The sequence below is a fragment of the Vulpes lagopus genome, chromosome 12, assembly GCF_018345385.1.
Source record: "Vulpes lagopus strain Blue_001 chromosome 12, ASM1834538v1, whole genome shotgun sequence".
Classification (NCBI taxonomy): domain Eukaryota; kingdom Metazoa; phylum Chordata; class Mammalia; order Carnivora; family Canidae; genus Vulpes; species Vulpes lagopus.
Genome location: NC_054835.1, coordinates 13,473,273 through 13,491,673, shown reverse-complemented (window position 1 = coordinate 13,491,673; position 18,401 = coordinate 13,473,273). Strand labels below are relative to the sequence as shown.

The following is an 18,401-nucleotide window of genomic DNA, read 5'->3' as shown; positions in this document are numbered from 1 at the left end:
CTGGGCCAGAGAAAAGCCCTGGCTGCACATGGAGGAGCTCATGGCGCCAGTGGTTGTCGTCACCAAATCCCTGCGGATGCGTAATGATAGAATCTTCTCAGAAAGAGATCTCGCAATAAAGCCCTAAAAATTCTGTTTATTGATTTATTCTGTAAGACATTAGCTCCCTGGGAAATCAAGCATGCCCACAATAATCTGTATTCACAGAAGAATTTGTCTCAAGGTATTCCACAATGACAAAAAAGTACGAAATGTACACTCATAGGAAAGACTATGTACACAATACTCACATGATTCACATACCACAGAATTAAAAACACCTACAGTTTTAACGACAAAAGAAACTTATGGTATTGTAAGTTAAAAAAAAAAAAGACTGCATACTTGTATATCCCAAATGAGCTCAACTCCAAAACTATAATATATATGGGAAGAGAAATAATACCAAAATAATAATTGTGGTGACCTCTCAGTGGCTGAAAGTCATATTAATTCTCTTCACTGTACTTTTAACATTTAAAAATTTTTTCCATGATGAGCATGCATTACTTTTAAAATAAGAAATGTTTATTATTTTAAAACCAGAGCAGGGATACCTGGGTGGCTCAGCAGTTGAGTATTTGCCTTTGGCTCAGGATGTGATCCTGGGGTCCTGAGATCAAGTCCCACATCAGGCTCCCCGCAGGGCCTGCTTCTCCCTCTGCCTGTGTCTCTGCCTCTGTGTGTGTCTCATGAATAAATAAATAAAAATCTTAAAAAAAAATAAAACCACAGCTTTTCAGACTCCTCCCAATAACAATAAGGCAGGACCAATATGGACTCAATAAAGAATTCTGCTGCTCAAAAGACATGGAACAAAGATGCCAGACACTGGATAGAAATACTCTTCCTGAAAACGATTTACAGTAACAACAAAAGCATCAATTAAGTCAAAGCAAACCAAGAAAACCAGGAGAGGATCAAAATGGAGGGGATCCCTGGGTGGCGCAGTGGTTTGGCGCTTGCCTTTGGCCCAGGGCGCGATCCTGGAGACCCGGGATCGAATCCCACATCGGGCTCCCGGTGCATGGAGCCTGCTTCTCCCTCTGCCTGTGTCTCTGCCTCTCTCTCTCTCTCTGTGACTATCATAAATAAATTAAAAAAAAAAAAAAAAAATTAAAAAAAAAAAAAAACAAAATGGAAATGCAGCAGACTAAGTAAACTCATTGTTAGAAGCAGGTTACCAAAACAACAACAACTAACAACTTGACAGTAATAAAAGTTAAATCATGAAAGAGGATCCAGCAAATTGGGCAGAGTGAAGATGAAGAGAACATTGATGAGAAACAACCACATGCTGGACGTGGTCCAAATGCTTTACACCTCATAACAGCACTCACCGCTGGTGCCGTCACCTCTGTGTTCTAGATTAAGACCTGAGACGTTACCTGGGGAACGTGACCTACCAAGGATGGGGTAAGAGCCCTGAGCGGAGGGCTCACTACAAGGTAGGGAGCCACATGAGAGTTCATACGGAGCCATCCTTCTCAAAGAGGGCTAAGGTGAGCCCAGACTGCTGGTGCCCTGGGCTCCTGGGAAAGCAAATGTAGTGACAAAAGCATCCCTCATATGGCACCACAGACTGAGCAACCCATCCCCATGAGAAGAAAATTTAAGCCCTACCGACATCCATGCTATAGAAAGTTTCCTTCCTATACATTCAGAATGGCATTAGCTATATACCACCCTTGGGAGAATTGAAAAAGTCATCAATCAATTCATTTTCTATAGAGCTTCATTATCTCACAGAATCCCAGCCAAAAAATGGTGGATTAGGGTCAGTAATATATAAACTCAAAATAAAAAATGTCACCAGACATGGAAGTAAGGTCACCATGAATAAAAGACAGCAGAAGTAAGTAATAGGCTTTACCCTTCATAAACTTCAGATACAAATTTTGAAAAAAAAAATTTTAGATGAAGAATATAAAGTAGCTAAATATAAATGTGTAAGTAAATAAAAAATAAATCTTAAAGAAATGAACAAACAGTAAAAGTCTATAAAATTGACCCATTCCAATTACAGGGCCTCAAAAGAGTCCTGTATTGTTATTTTTCGTCACTACCTCCCCAGGTCGGGACTGGGTAATTGATTAACAAGGAAACCACAATGGAAACCACAAATGTTGGAGAGGATGCGGAGAAAAGAGAACCCTCATACACTGTTGGTGGGAATGTGCACTGGTGCAGCCACTCTGGAAAACTGTGTGGAGGTTCCTCAAAGAGTTAAAAATAGACCTGCCCTACGACCCAGCAATTGCACTGTTGGGGATTTACCTCAAAGATACAGATGCAATGAAACGCCGGGACACCTGCACCCCAATGTTTATAGCAGCATGTCCACAATAGCCAAACTGTGGAAGGAGCCTCGGTGTCCATCGAAAGATGAATGGATAAAGAAGATGTGGTTTATGTATACAATGGAATATTCCTCAGCCATTAGAAACGACAAATACCCACCATTTGCTTCAACGTGGATGGAACTGGAGGGTATTATGCTGAGTGAAGTAAGTCAATCGGAGAAGGACAGTGTATGTTCTCATTCATTTGGGGAATATAAATAATAGTGAAAGGGAATATAAAGGAAGGGAGAAGAAATGTGTGGGAAATATCAGAAAGGGAGACAGAAAATAAAGACTCCTAACTCTGAGAAACGAACTAGGGGTGGTGGAAGGGGAGGAGGGCGGGGGGTGGGGGAGAATGGGTGACGGGCACTGAGGGGGGCACTTGATGGGATGAGCACTGGGTGTTAATCTGTATGTTGGTAAATTGAACACCAATAAAAAAAATAAAAAAATAAAAAATAAATTTAATTAATTAATTAATTTTAAAAAATTGACCCAGCATTTCCATTACCTGTGTGACAGATAAACTTAAAATGGATTCATCCACTGAAAACACTATAAAAACTGAACAGAATACGTAATATAACTATTTAAAGGCACTGAGAACTAATCACCTTGGACAGAAGCCAAGAAGCTACAGTCCTTGGGAAAAGGGAAGCACAGAGAGTGAGCCCATGTTCCCCCCCAGCTTCTTCCCTAAGGCCATGTACCTATTTGTAGGCAAGGAAACAGAACCCAGTAGAAAGCAGCACTCTTACAGGGAGAAAGAGAAAAAGACTGGAGTTTGAGAGTAACAAAGTACCTGGAAATGAAAGGCAAAATCCCAGAGTGAAGTGCAGTGGGGAACTGAGTCACTCCATCCACCCGACTTAATTACACTTCCCTCACTGTTGCACATGTGCAAGATGAGGCCAGTCTCCATTAGAAGCAAATCCCCCCAAGGAAGCTCATGTCAAAGAATAGAGCACAGTTGAAGGCTTGATGCTGGGTGTCAATGTCAACAGATTTAACTTTGCTATTCCTAAATTTTATCAGGGTTATTCCTGCTTGTGCCAGTGTCCTAGGTAGAAAGTTGCAGAGATCTTGAATCATTGCCCTTCACCCCATCTTTCCTATAAGGCCTATTATTTTCAGTGCCTGGTGTTTTCAGGAATGCATATATCATGTTGTAGCAGGAATGTCTGTAGTTAAGATAGAAAATTATATTCATAAAAACACAAGAAATAATAAATGTCAGGGAGGATGTGGAGAGAAAGGAACCCTCGTGCACTGTTGGTGGGAATACAAACTCTGGAAAACAGTATGACGGGTCCTCAAAAAATTAAACATAGAATTACCACATGACCCAGTGATTCCACTACTGGGTCTTTACCTAAAGAATAGGAAAAAAATAATAAAAAAGATACATGCACCACTATGTTTATTGCAGCGTTATTTACAATAGCCAGAAATGGAAGCAACCCAAGTGTGCAGTGACAGTTGAATGGATAAAGAAGATGTAGTGTATACACACACACATATGCTGGAATATTACTCAGCATTAAAAAGAATGAAATCTTGCCATTTCCAACCATATGGATGGAGCTATAGAGTATTATGTTGAGTGAAATAAATAAGTCCAAGAAAGACAAATACCATATGATCTCATTCATATGTGGAATTTAAGAAAAAAAACATTCAAACAAAGAAAAGAGAAACAAACAAACAAAAAAACCAGATACTTCTACACAGAGAAAAAACTGGTGGTTGCCAAAGGGGAGATAGGTGGGGAAATGGGTAAAACAGATGAAGGGGATCAGAGTCCACTTATCTTGATGAGCACTGAGTGATGTAGAGAACTGCTGAATCAGGTGCACCTGGGTGGCTCAGTGGGCGAAGCATCTGCCTTTGGCTCAGGTCACGATCTCAGGGTCCTGGGATCAAGTTCTGCATGGGCTTCCTGATCAGTGGAGAGTCTGCTTCCCCCTCTCCCTCTGCCTCTTCCTCCCCCACTCATACACACACACACACACTCTCTCTCTCTCTCTCCTTTCAAATAAAAACATTTTTAAAAAATTGCTGAATTACTATATTGTACACCTGAAGATAATAACACTGTATGTTAATTATACTTTAATTTAAAAAGAAAGAAATGATATAAATATATGAGTTGCAATATAAAAAGGAAAGCCAAGAAACTGATAAACCTAAATAAACATGATCTCTATAATAAAGTCAAAACAATAAAAATATCTACTTTGTAAGATTGGAAAAAGGACTAAAATGTCCAAAAAAGGACAACAATAACAAGGAAGATGGGAGAAATCTGACTGCAGCTGTTGCTCTAGGGTCATAGCATTGCTCTAAAGGGACTTGAGTGTAAAAAATAACTATAGACTTTGTTACACGTACACAACAGTCATTACAAGAGTAACCAGTAAAACAACAACAACAAAAAGAGTTCATACTTCTAAACTACCAGAGGGGAAAATGTGATACACAAGCAAATAAACAACCAATTATTCAATATTTCTAAAAGGAAGGAAAGAATAAAAAAGCATAGGAATAAACGGAAAAAAAAGTCACAATGTAAAATAGATGAAGCAAGTCCAAGTAAACCAATACAATAAATACAAGCACAGTCAGCCTGGCTGTTCACTGACAGATTATTCAGCTGCATTTTTAAAACACACAGTTACATGCAGTTCCCAAGAGACGAGTCTAAAATATAAGGCCACATAAAGGTCACAAGTCAAAAGATGGAAAAAGATACACCTGCCAAATGTTTTTTTAAAAGTTCAGCTCTGGGGCACCTGAGTGACTCAGTCATTTGGACATCTCCCTTTGGCTCAGGTCATGATCCCAGGATCCTAGGATCAAGTCCCACATCGGGCTCCTTGCTCAGCAGGGAGTCCGTTTCACCCTCTACCTGTCTCCCCAGCTTGTGCTCTGTCTCTATTTCTCAAATAAATATATAAAATCTTTAAAACAATTTTTTTAAATTTCAGCTCTATATTCACAACAGAAAAATACACTTTAAGAAAAAAAATCATTAATAGAGTGACAGAGGGTCAGCACAAGAGGCTCAGACCTTATGAGATGTAAGGGTTCACACACATATAAAAACCCCCAATACAGAAAGGAATATAGATCTTAATAGAAATAGGTTTTGTGATGAAGAAATAAAACAAAAATCCCCACAAAAGAGATTCAAATACACAGAGCCACAATTTAGAAACATATACAACAGTACTTGGTCATCTGTTAGACTGTTTTCTATACTGAGTTGCATGTTTCAAACTATTCAAAATAACTGTATTAATATATATATTTATACTATATTTAAACATATAAATAAAATAAAATACATATAAATGAAAATATACATATTATATATTCATATGTATATGTTATATATTAATAATATAATATATAATTATATATTCATATTTGTATATATACTCATGAGTATATATATACTCATATGTGTGTATATATATAGTGTACGTGTTTATATATATATATGTATATATATACACCAAGAACTGACAAATCTAAAAAAAGAAAGATTCAATGCACCTCGCTCAATTATCAATGGGTCAATCAGGCAAAATATTAGTGAATACACAGAATACCAATACAACTAAAAACTTGATTTAGCAGACATATATAAAAAGGCCAGTGTTCCCCAAATTAGAGAAAACATATTCCTCTTTTCTTTTTTTTAAAGATTTATTTATTTATTTGTTAGAGAGAGAAAAAGCATGAATGAGAGGGGCAGAGGGAGAGAGAATTTCAAGCAGCCACATGGAGTGCAGAGCCTGATGTAGGGCTCGATCTCAGATCTTCCAGATCACAACTGGAGCTGAAATGAAGAGTTGGTGCTTAACCAACTGCACCACCCCAGGCACCTCAAAAATGTATTTCTCTTAAGCACATGTGGAAAATTTACAAAAGTTGATCATGTGCTGAGTCCTAAAGCAATTATAAATATATCTCAAAGAAATCATCATACAGGTCATGTTCTCTAACCACAGTGCAATTAAGTTAGAAATTAAGGCAACAATCAGAAACAAAAGGATTAAGATATAAATTTTACAACTGGAAATTGAAAAACAGACTTTAAATAGTTCATTGGTCAAAAATTATTTATTTATAAGCAGTATAACTGTGTCTACATAGAAAACAAAATAATCTACAAAGAAATTATTTAGGGTAACAAGAAAGTTTACTTAGCAACTCTAAGTGGCTGGAAAGAAAGTCAACATACAGAACTGCCCTGTATTTCTATACAGTAGGAGCAAGCAACTTAAAAATACAAATTTTTAAAACAGTATCATTTAAAAAACAGAATAAGCAAAATAACAAAGACCAAAAAAAGGAATTTTAGGGCAGTGAAACTACTCTTCTGATACTACAAAGGTAGATATATGTCATTATATATTTGTCCAAACCCTTAGAATGTAGAACACCAAAAGTGAACGCCAATATAAACTATGAACTTTGGGTGTAGGCTCATTGATTCTAACAAATGTATTACTTTGGTGGGGGGATGCTGATAGCAAGGGAAGTTGTACATGTGCACAGGCAGGGAGTATATACAGAATCTATACTTTCTGCTTAATTTTACTGTGAACCCAAAGCTGCTCTAAAAACATTTTAGGGCAGCCCGGGTGGGTCAGTGGTTTAGCGCCACCTTCAGCCCAGGGCATGATCCTGGAGACCCAGGATCGAGTCCCACATCAGGCTCCCTACATGGAGACTGCTTCTCCCTCGGCCTGTGTCTCTGCCTCTCTCTCTTTCTCTGTCACTCATGAATGAATAAATAAATTATTTTTAAAAAATTTAAAGATAAAATGTTTAGTATAAAAGAGATACAAATACAAAATCAAAGAAGATAAAAATCCTATAATCTTACATTTGAATTACAAATGCAAAAAGGACACATGGTATATTATTCTCTTTAAAAAAGAAAAAAAGTACAACATCTATTCATGATTTAAAACAAAACAAAACAAACAGGGTGCCTGGGTGGCTCAGTCGGTTAAGGGTCTGCCTTCAGCTCAGGTCATGGTCCGAGGGTCCTGGGATACAGCCCCATGTCGGGCTCCCTGCTCAGCAAGGAATCTGCTTCTCCTTCTCTTTCTGCCCCTCCCCTTGCTTGTGTTCTCTCTCCTTCTCTCTCTCAAATACATAAAATCTTCTAAAAAAAATGAGTAAAAACCCTCACAAAGCAGGTTTGAGAGGGAACATAGCTCAACATAATAAAGGCTATGTATGAAAAACCCACAGCTAATATCCTCAATAATAAAAAATGGAGGGCTATCCCCCTAAGATCAGGAACAAGACAAGGATGTCCAGTCTCACCACTTTTATTCACCATAGTATTACAGGTTCTAGCCACAGCAATCAGACAAGAAAAAGAAATAAAAGGCATCCAAATTGTTAAGGAAGAAATAAAACTTTCTCTATTTGCAGTTGACATGATACCCTAAAGAGGAAACCCTAAAGATACCACCAAAAACCTACTAGAACTGATAAGTGAATTCAGTAAAGTTGCAGGGTACAAAATCAATATACAGAAATCTGTTGTGTTTCTACACACTAATAACAAAATTACCAGGAAAAAAAAATTAAGAAACTAATCCCATTTACAATTGTACCAAAAATAATAAAATATCTAGGAATAAACTTAAGAGGAGAAAGACCTATGCACTGAAAACTATAAAATACTGATGAAAGAAACTGAAGACACAAACAAATGGAGAGATATTCCATGCTCATGGACTGGAAGAACAAATACTGTTAAAATTCCATATTACCCAAAGCGATCTACAGATTTAATTAAATCTCTATCAAAATACCAACAGCACTTTTCACAGAATTAGAACAAATAATTCTAAAATTTGTTTGGAACTTAAAAAGTCCCTGAATAGCCAAAGAAATCTTGAAAAAGAACAAAACCGGAGGTATTACAATCCCAGATTCCAAGACATACTTCAAAGCTGTAGTAATCAACATAGTATGATACTCGCACAAAAATAGACACATAATTTAAAAGAACAAAACAGAAAACCCAAATATAAACCTATGTTTATTACTCTATGATAGAGGAAGCAAGAATTTGCAATGGAAAGAAGTCTCTTCAACAAATGGTGCTGGGAAAACTGGGCAGCTACATGCAAAAAAAATGAAACTGTACCACTGTCTTACACCATCCACAAAAATACACTCAAAATGAATTAAAGACCTAAATGTGAGGCCTGAAACCATAAAAATTCTAGAAGAGAGACCAGAGTAACTTCTCTGATACTGGTTATAACAACATTTTTCTAGATGAGTTTCCTGAGGCAAGGGAAATAAAAGCAAAATTTAACTATAGGGACTACCTCACAATAAAAAGCTTCTTAACAGTGAAGGAAACAATCAACAAAAGAATGGGAGAAGATATTTGCTAATGACATATACAATAAAGGGTTAGTATCCAAAATATATATATAAAAAAACCTGTACAACTCAACACCAAAAAAACCACCAAATAATCCAATTAAAAATTGTCAGAAGACATGAACATTTTCCCAAGAAGATATATAGATGGCTAACAGACGCATGAAAAGATATTCAACATCACTAATCATCACAGAAATGGAAATCAGAACCACAAGGAGGTATTACCTCAGAAAGGATAAAATCAAAACCACAACAAACAACAAGTGTTGGACAGGATGTAGGAAGAAAGGAACACTCGTGCACTCTTGGTCAGAATGCAAACTGATGCAGCCATTGTAGAAACAGTATGGAGGTTAATCAAAAAGTTAAAAATAGAATTGATACATGATCCAGCAATTGGATTACTAGGTATTTACCCAAAGAATACAAAAACATGAATGCAAAAAGATACATGCAGGGGCGCCCAGGTGGCTCAATGGTTAAGTGTCCAACTCTTCATTTCAACTCACGTCATGATCTTGGGGTGGTGAGATCCAGCCCAATATCGGGCTCCATGCCTAGCAGGGAGTCTGCTTGAGATTCTCTCTCTCCCTCTGCCCCTCCTCACCACCACATGTATGCTCACTCTCTCTCCATCTCTCTCTCTCAATTAAAAAAAAAAGTAAATCTTAAAAAAAAAATTAGAAGATACATGCACCCCTGTGTTTACTGCAGCACTATTTATAAGAGCCAAACTATGGAAGCATCCATCAAAGTCCATCAATAGATGAATAAATAAAGAAGATGTGATATATATATACACATTCATGCACACAGTGGAATATTACTCAGGCGTAAAACAATGAAATCTTGCCATTTAAACAACAGAGGTGGATCTAGAGAGTATAAACTAAGTGAAGTAAGTCAGAGGAAAACAAATACCATTTGTGGAACTGCAGAAACTAAACAAACAAGAAAAGAAAAAAGAGACAGACTTTTCACCATAAAGAAAAACCTGGTGGTTACTACAGGGGAGGTGGGGGTTGGGGACAGGTGAAATAGGTGAAAGGGATTAAGAGTACCCTCATTATGATGAGCACTGAGTAATGTATAGAATCACTGAATCACTATATTGCATATCTGAACTAATACAATACTGTACATTAATTATACTGGAATTTAAATAAATAAATAATTAGTTATTTAAATCTAAAAGAGAAAAAAGGTACTGAAAAAGCTGGAAGCAATAAAAATGCAGTGGCAACAACCACATTGCTAAGTAAACACCATTTCTCGTTAAAGGAGCCACAGTGTCTCAGATCAGGTTCTACAGAAACAGACCTAGAGACGGGCTGCGTGCAAATGGCTGATTACTCCCAGAATAAACTGGAAGGAAGCGAGGAAAACAGAACAGGAAAGAGAAAACAGCCAAGGAAGAGTGTAGTTTCAGATAAAACTGTGCAACAGCAGGGTCAGGCTGCGCCCATAGGGACTCTGGGGTCTGAGTTAAATCTCAAAGTTGTTCCAACCTGAAGCCACAGGGCTGGGCTTTCCTACTCCTTACACCATCCCTTCATTGGCTCTGGTCACCTGGGAGACATAAATTCTCCTGTATGTCCACCTCCTGTCCTCTCACTCTAGTAGTCAACAGTAGTCCTCCAGGAGGAGCTGAAGTAAGAGGAGGGAAATGTGTAGGAGCAGCCAGTTTCCAGCACCCAGGTCTTTTTGGAGAGACAGCCAACTCCAAGTCCGGGGCAGAAAAGGTACATAATAATCCTAGAACATGCTGTTATAGATGAAAACCAGAAAGCTATCAAAGACAACTTAGGTTTGTGAGAAGGTCAAAAAGAGCTGACTGGAGAGGGCTCCCTCTGGCCAAATATGGGACAATTTGAGCACCAAAAGTAATAGCGAGTTCCAAGAACTAAAGCACATCAAACACATTTAAAAAAAAACCCACTGATAATTCTCATAAATCTCTCATTGGTCATATTTGGAATTTCTGGGCACCAACTCACTATTGCAAAGATCCATACACAGGGGCACTGGGGTGGCTCAGTTGGTTAAGCACCTGACTCTTGATCTCAGCTCAGGTTGTAAATTCAAGCCCTGTGTGGGGGCTCCACACTCAGTGTGGACTCTGCTTCACCTGCTCTTTTCCCCTCCCCACCTCAAATAAATAAAATCTTTTTAAAAAATAGAAATAAAAATAAAGACCCATACATAAAGGGACAGAATTAAGCACATATCTTGCTTAATACATATATAAACTGTATTCTAAATAGTTGATGAGGTAAATTCTTCCTTACAGAAAAGGTAAACATAATAAATGCATAAAGAATGACAGAATCATAAACTCACTGTTGTGTGATACCAAATGAAATAACAGATGTGGGTAACAAATATCTGTGTCTACTAAAACCTTTAGGGGGAAAGCTGGTGGAGAACTTTATAGTGGACAGTCAGGCCAAACCCACTGACCAATCTTAACATCCCCAAAAGGAAAACAGTGTGTCACTAGATACTATGTATCTCCTGCTGTAAGGCAATAGGAAGTGTACAACACCTATGAAGCTTCCCAAAAGACTTCAGTTTGATTCCAATCAAGTCTCTAGATCTGTAGTTTACCAACAAGGGCAATTTTGCCCCCTAGGGACATTTACAACCTCTGGAGATGTGTTTTAGATATCCCGATCAGATGGTGCTGCTGGCATCTGGACGGCAAAGGCCAGAGATGCTGCTGAACATCCTAAAAACCACAGGACTGCCACCACTAACAAAAACAAGGTTCGGAAGATCTACCTTTGATCTATTTTCCAGTTAACAGGAGATACTGAGGATAATAGAATGTATTAAATAATACCATGATGCAATCAATCAAATGCAAAATGTGGAGAGTCCTACAGAATGGAATGACATAGTTTCAACAAAAAAATGGTATACATAAAATAAGAGGGGAGAAGCTGTTATAGAGTGAAAGAGACACAGATCAAGCAACGTCAGATGAATGAACATTGCTTTGGCCCTAATTCTAACAAATCAATTGTAAAAAATTATTTTTGAAATAGCTGGTAAAATTTAAATTTGGGATAGGTGTTAGGTAATATTATAAAATTATTATCAATATTGCTAAATGTAATAATGCTTTGTGGCTATTACATCCTTAACTGTTAAGAGATGCTTACAAACACAGTTACACCTAAAATAATATACAAAAAGCCTAGGGGGAAAAAAAGGAGAAGGTTCAAAGTGGAGATTATCAAAATGAGAATCATTGCTTAAGGGTGGGTGACAAAATATGAGGGTTCATTATACTTGTGTCTCTACTTTCAATGTCTTAATTTTCAATAAAGATAAATAAACAATAAGAAGTTTTCCTTTAAGCAGCCTGGAGAGAAGACAGAGCCACACAGAAGAGCAATTTAGACTAATGGCTGGTTTCTCCACAAGATGGCAGGAGGCAGAAAGATAGCAGAATGGTCGCACTATAGAGAGAAAATAATTAACAAACTAGAATTCCATATAAAACAAAACTATTTTCCACTAACAATGGTAAAATAAAGATCTTTCAAGCAAATTGAACAAATTTACCTTTATCCTGTCTGCAGGATCAGGCATCAAGCAAATTTACCACCATCAAACCTCATTAAAAGAAATTAGAAAAGATGTTCTTCAAGCACAAGGGATGGGGAAGCCAAATGGATGTTCCAAGATACAAGAATTGATGAAATATTAGAAGGTATAATGAAATAAACAGCAAAAAAAAAGGGGGGGGAAACAACACATAAAGAAACTTCTGAAGAAGAAAAAGAAACTTCTGCCATGTGGAAATTCAAAACTTATAAATAACTCATGGATCAAATAAATCAGAAATCAGAACAAAACCTGGAAAAAAGTTTAGAAGTATGAAAACTACGGCATTTCAAAACTCGTAAGACAACTAAAACCCTTCTTAGAGTAAAGGTTAAGGACTTAAATACATTACCAAAGTAGAGGAGCTTAAATGCCAAGAACTGAGTATCCAACTCATAACTAGGAAAAATAATATTATGATGAAGATAAAGAAAGTAGAAGAAAAAAAACTAAGAAGAACAGAAATAAAATAGAAAAACAAAGATATAGTGGAGAAGAACAAGAAAGCCCAAAACTGAAATATCAAAAATTGGTATATATTTTTTTGCTTGACAATTTTTAACTCGACAAATTTTTAGGAGAGAAGGAAGGAAATTAGAAATGTCACAGTGACCATAACTATAAATCCAGCAGAAACTAAAAAGATAAGAGGTTTTCCTACAGATAGTTGCAGCCACCTATATTTAAGTTCTCCCTATATCCCCTATAAACTACACAGCCAACAAGCAAAGATAATAAAATAATCCACAGTGTATGGGAAATAAGAAAAGTACAAGCTTGAATTTACATGTAAGTAGGAAAATGAACCCTGAAGTCTGCAGGATCAGGCATCAAGCAGGGATTGTGTGGAGAGGGGAAAGGACAGCAGTGTAAAGGTGATGGTGAGACATGGACATATCAGCAAATGTTCATCCATGGAAGAGAGGGCCTTGCCCTAAGCAGAGAAATACTGAGGTCTGAGCCCCACTCCTGGTGACCCCCAGGAAGTACATGGAACTAAGACAGCAATCTCAGAAAGACACTGCTTCTGCAGGCAAAAGGCACAGTCAGAAGGGAGCAGCACATTTCAGTGGCTTTGTGATGGCTGTGGTCCAGCGACCTCCAGGGATGGGGTATCTAGAATTAGACTTGGAACTAGAACTAGACAGCACTCCCAACAAGGCACCACCTAGTAAAGGGACAGGATTTGCTGTACTACCAGAAGAGGGTGCTCTTGACCCAGAGAGCAAGTGAGTCGTCAAAGCCCTTCCCTGTTCTCCACAAAATCACGTGAAATTTACTGGTCCAGGAAGTCAACAAACACACTTCCTCATTTTCAGAAAGTGGAACCCAACATCCATACAAAGCTTCTACCACAAGAAAACAGAAAGTAAGGAGGAAACGTTTCAGCTAATAAAAATACTCCACAAAAGAAATAATGGTAAAGCAGAGGACACCTAGAACACAACTTTCTAACATGAATCAAATATAATTAAACCAGCAATTGCTCATAAGAAAAACCACCACAAATAAGAGGAAAAGCTCAATACAAAAACATATTGAAAACCAGGAGATGAGAGATGTGAGCTGATCAAACTCAGGAGAGAAACTGAAATAGAAATCATCTGAGAAATGAAGTTAAAGAGAAAGACAAGACTGTCTCAGAAACTACAAGGACTCCAAGGAAAAACAGACATGACTGAAATTACAGCAAGATGAAGACAGGGGTCAAATAAGCCAAGAGGAAATGTATAAAATAGAGAATGAGCTTTCAAAAGAATCAGAGAGAAAGTGACATACAGAAGACAAAATAGATCAACATCTGTGTAACTGGAATGTCTGAAAAACAAAAGTAAAACAACATAATAGAATGAACATTTAAGACTGCAATCCCAGAATTTTTCCTGAAATGAAATAGCACCTGTCAATTGATTTTTTATAAAAGTGCCAAAGAAATTCTATGAAAAGAGGATAACTTTTTCAACAAATGACAACAGAACAAATGCATGTCCGTGCGGACAGAGCGGGGGGTTGGAGGATAATAAATAAATAAACAAAGTTTTAAAACCTTTTACTCTCACCTTATGTCATATATAAAAACGGACTCAAGACTTGAGCTCTTATAAAGATCATCCCACTGAGCACAACGAAGACCCCTGGGCATCTTATATAAGGCAAATGTAAGAAAATTCTGAAAGGTGGAGAGAAGCCAGATCACTTAGGGCCTTTGGGGCCTGAGGAATAACATAGCAATAAGTTTTTCTTTTCTGGGTTTTCTTCTATGCCTCAAACAACCTTGGTGTAGGAAAAGCCAGCAACCTAGAAATCCCCATAGGTACAGATTTTTTAAATCCCACAGGAAAGCCAGCTTTCCCTAATGACAGGATCAGGAAAGGTGCAGCCTAGTAAGACAGGAAACTTACAGACAATGACCACTCGACTATAGCCAAACACCCCAGAAAAAAAATGCACTTCTACCTCAGCTCATATGAGCAGAGACCAAGTCGAGAGTGCAGACTTCTACCCTCACTAGCCTATAATGAGGTACCCCAAAGCCTCTGCTGGGGTGGAATAAGAGATAGCCAAGTAGGGAGCAGAGACTTTCATCCTCACCTTGTGGGAACAAGCCCCCAACCCATGTGATACCAATAAAGATCACATGTGTAGCCTGAACTGCAATTCCTACCCAGAAATAATGAGGCATCCCTTCCTTTTTCTTGCCACAGTGAATTGTAGTAGAAAACCAGGACTTTACCACCCCCCAAAAGTAATGAAGTTCACTCCTATGTCAGTGGAGGTCATGTGGAGAACAGTAACAAGGCACTCCCACATCTCTCAGATAGGGTGTTATCAGTGGAGGCTCGGCAGGAACAAAGAACCTGCTCCCACTGGCTGTGGGTGTCAATGGAAGTCGAATGAGAAACCTGTGCTTTCACCTTCATCTGTCAGTAATGAGGCAGCTCACTCACCCTCCCCCTGCTGGACAGGTACCACAGTAGACAAGCTAAAACAGAAGACTTAAGTAAAACTCAGAGGTTTACAATATTAAAATATCTAAGGTCCAAATAAAAAAGTCACTTATCACACCAAGAACCAGGAAAATGTTAATTTGAATGAGAAAAGACAATCAATAGACACCAAGATGATACAGATGTTAGAATTATCTGAAAATAATTTTAAAGCACCCATCATAAAAATGCTTCAGCAGACAATAAAAACACTTGAAACAAATGAAAAAATAGAAAATCTCAGCAAAGAAATAGAAAGTCATAGCAAAGAAATAGAAGATATAAAGAATTAAATATAAATTTAAGAACTGAAAAATACAATAATTGAAGTGAAAAACTCAATAGATGGGCTCAACAGCAGAATGGAAGGCACAAAGGAAAGAACTGGTGAGCTGGAAGACAGAACAATAGAAATTACCCAATTAGAACAACAGAGAGAAAATAGACTGAAAAAGGTGAACAGAGCTTCAGGGACCTCTGGGACTAGGACAAAAGATCTACCATTCATGTCAACAGAGTCCTGGAAAGAAAAGAGAAAGAAGGCGGAGCTGAAGATGTATTCAAAGACAGAATGGATGAAAAAATTTCCAAATTTGGTAAAAAGACACAAACCTACAAATTCAAGAAGCTGAGCAAATCCCAAACACAATAAACCTAAAGAAACCCATGCCAAAATACATCATAATCAAACTTCTGAAATATAAAGACAAAGAAAAAATCTTGAAAGCAGCGAGAGAGAAACAACAGCTTACCTATAGGAAGAAAACAATTCGAATGACAGTGGATTTCTCATCAGAAACCATGGAGGTCAGAAGGAAGAGGCACACGTTTTTCAAGTGCTGAAAAAAAAAGAACTGTCAACCCAGAATTTACACCCAGTGAAAACATCCTTCAGGAATGAAGGGAAAATCCAGATACTCTCAGATGAAGGAAAACTTAGAGAACTTGTCATCTGCAGTCCAGCCCTAAAAGAAACACTAAGGAAGCCCCTCTAAATAGAAAGTAAATTATGAAAGAAGAAAAATTGGAATATCAGGAAAGAAGAAAATAACAGAAGTAAAAATATGGGTAAATACAACACATTCTCCTTCTCCTCTTGGATTTTCTACATTATATTTGACAGTTGAAGCAAAAATTATAACACATTGATGTAGTCTTAAATATATGTGGGGTCCTAAAGATATGTGGGGAAATAATTAATACATGAGAAAAAAAGACATTTATGCATAGAAAGGAAAAAGAGAGGTAAACCTTCTATATATCACTTAAACTTGTACAATGACAACCCCAGTGGACTGGGATAAGTTAAATATATATAATGTAATACATAGAGCAATCATTAAAAAAATACAAAGAGATACACTCAAAAATACTACAGATAAATCAAAATAAAATTCTAAAATACATAGAAGTAACCCACAGGAGGGAAAGAAAAAAGAAACCAGAAAAATAGAAAACAGAAAGAATAAACAAAAAAATGAAACAGCAGACTTGCTATAACATATACAATTATATTAAATGTAAATGGTCTGAATATGCCAAATATAAAACAGAACTAAAACATAACCCATTTATATGCTGTCTATAAGAAACTAACTTAAAATACAACCACATAGCTAGTTTGAAAGTAGAAAGGTGAAAAGATATACCATGCAAATATTAATCAAAATAAAGTAGGACTAGGTATCTTCATATCAGATAAAGTAGACAACAGAGCAAAGAAAATTATCAGGTACAGAAAGACACATTACACAACAGTAAGAGTCAACCTTTCAAGAAGACAGCAATTCTAAATGTGCATGCACTCAACTACAATGATGCAAAATATGTGAAGCAAAAACTAACAGAACTGAAAGAAGACACAAACAAATTCCACAATTATAGTTGGAGACTTGAACATCCCTTTCCCAGCAAGTGACATATCTAGACAGAAGATCAGCATGCACACAGAACTCAACACCATCCACCAACAGGATCCAACTGACACCTACAGAACACCACCACCACCAGCAGCAACTGCATACATTCTTTTCAAGTACCCATAGACCATATACCAAGATATGCCATATACGGGGCCATAAAACAAGCCTTAGCAAATTTGAAAGAATTAAAAATAATACAGAGTATGTTCACTTGCCACAAAATAATCAAACTAGGAGTCAGTAACAGAAAGATAAGAGGAAAATCTCCAAACACTTGGAAACTAAACCACATACTTCTAAATAATTCATGATTCAAAGATGAAGTCTCAAGGGAAATATTTTAAATAGAACTGAATGAAAATAAAATACCAAAATCTGGAAGACATAGATAAAGCAGTACTAAAACGAAAATTTATGACACTAAATGTTTACCTTAGAACAAAGCAAAGACTCAAATCAGTAACTTAAGCTCCTACCTCAAGAAACTAAATCAGGACAAAATAGAACAAAAGCAACAGAAAGAGGAAAATAATAGAGCAGAAATAAAATGCAACTGTAACCAGAAAAACAATAGAAAAAATAAATTAAAAAAGAATCTGATTCTTTGAAAAGATCATTAAGAGTAACACATTTCTGGTAAGACTCATAGAAATAAAAGAGAGAAAGCACAAATTACCAATATCAGGAATGAGACAGGGCTGTCCCTACAGATCACAAAGACGTGAAAAGGATAATAAAGATGGGCAGCCCAGGTGGCTCAGAGGTTTAGCACGGCCTTCAGCCCAGGGTGTGATCCTGGAGACCCAGGATCAAGTCCCACGTCGGGTACTCTGCATGGGGCCTGCTTCTCGCTCTCCCTGTGTCTCTGCCTCTGTGTGTGTGTCTCTCATGAATAGATAAATAAAATCTTTTCAAAATAAATAAATTAATTAATAATAAATTAATAAATAAAATCTTTAAAATAAAAAAAATACTACAAACAACTACACATACACACAAATTTGACATATTAAACGAAATTAACCAATCAATTCCTTTAAGAGCACAAACTACGACAACTCACCCAA

At 37.1% G+C, this 18,401-nt stretch overlaps 1 protein-coding gene across 9 annotated transcripts in view; it reads right to left on the bottom strand.

Annotated features, from left to right (window-relative positions):
• The window catches only part of CACNA1B (calcium voltage-gated channel subunit alpha1 B), a 196,188-nt gene that overhangs the window by 61,108 nt on the left and 116,679 nt on the right, over window positions 1-18,401 (bottom strand). The gene's annotated exons all lie outside the window — the stretch shown is intronic.